Source organism: Orcinus orca, chromosome X (genome assembly GCF_937001465.1).
Source record: "Orcinus orca chromosome X, mOrcOrc1.1, whole genome shotgun sequence".
NCBI classification, from domain to species: Eukaryota; Metazoa; Chordata; class Mammalia; order Artiodactyla; family Delphinidae; genus Orcinus; species Orcinus orca.
Genome location: NC_064580.1, coordinates 25,525,866 through 25,526,990, shown reverse-complemented (window position 1 = coordinate 25,526,990; position 1,125 = coordinate 25,525,866). Strand labels below are relative to the sequence as shown.

At 34.1% G+C, this 1,125-nt stretch overlaps 1 non-coding gene across 1 annotated transcript; it reads right to left on the bottom strand.

The window, feature by feature from the left end:
• Positions 1 to 593: 593 nt before the first annotated feature.
• On the bottom strand, positions 594 to 666 carry TRNAW-CCA (transfer RNA tryptophan (anticodon CCA)). Its single transcript has one exon. It is a non-coding gene; the product is annotated as a tRNA-Trp (tRNA).
• Between the last annotated feature and the right edge of the window lie 459 nt (positions 667 to 1,125).

Sequence of the window (1,125 nt, the reverse complement as noted above, 5' to 3'; positions counted from 1 at the left end):
GGATTAGGCAGTGACTCCTTAGATACAACATCAAGAGCACAAGCAACAAAAGGAAAAATAGATGAACTGGGCATCCCTGGTATAAGGAGAAATGCTTTGGGGGAGGGTCATTACTGCACAATCTAGCCCAGCCACTTAGTGTTTATGTGACACTGGGAAAGTCACTTACCTCACTAAGCTTAATTTTCATTATCTGTAAAATACAAATACTATTTATATCGTAAGGTTCTTGTAAAGATTAATGATTATATTTTAAAATCTTTATATGTATTTAGGCTTATAACACTGCCTATAAGAAAACCACATTTTTGTTTCATACTTTCTGCTTGGCCTACATTCTTCATAAGTTATATAAATATCTACTACCTGGTATTACCTTCAGAATTGAAGTCAAAGCTACTCTGTTTATAGTTATTATAATTATTATAATAGTTATATTTATAGTTATTTTAAGGTATTATTTATAGTTTCCTAAAATGGCTGTGCCAGGATAATTATTATTTTTTTAATTTGGCTGCGCCGGGTCTTAGTTGCAGCATGTGAGAACTTCTTTGAGGCATGCGGAATCTTTAGTTGTGGCATAAGGGATCTAGTTCCCTGACCAGGGATTGAACCTGGGCCCCCTGCATTGGGAGCATGGAGTCTTAACCACTGGACCACCAGGGAAGTCACTGTGCCAGGATAATTAAGAGTGTGGTTGTTGCCTGAGTTAGGATATATCTGTGAATCGATAATACTAAGCAAGATCATACCAAAAGCACCTATGTTTGTAAATATGGGTATAATATATAATTCATATGTATTACATGAGTAATATGTAAATATCATAAAATAAGAACTATTGATTTCCTTCCAGTATCTTATTTACTTTGCTAATTAATTTGTGAAATCAATTAGGATCAGAAATTAATATCAATTTCTATATCAATAGCAGCAAACCCATTCAATTCATTACTGTGAGAAGTGACTTAAGCCTACATTTTAAAGACTGTGTTTTCTATGTTAGAGTGAATTAAAGGGAGATGCTGTTTAAAAGAGCTGAATGGAAAAGGTCACTTTCTGAAAGCACAATGTCGGTTGAGGTAAAGAGGAGCCAGATATCTCTGATAACTTCAAAAGAAACAA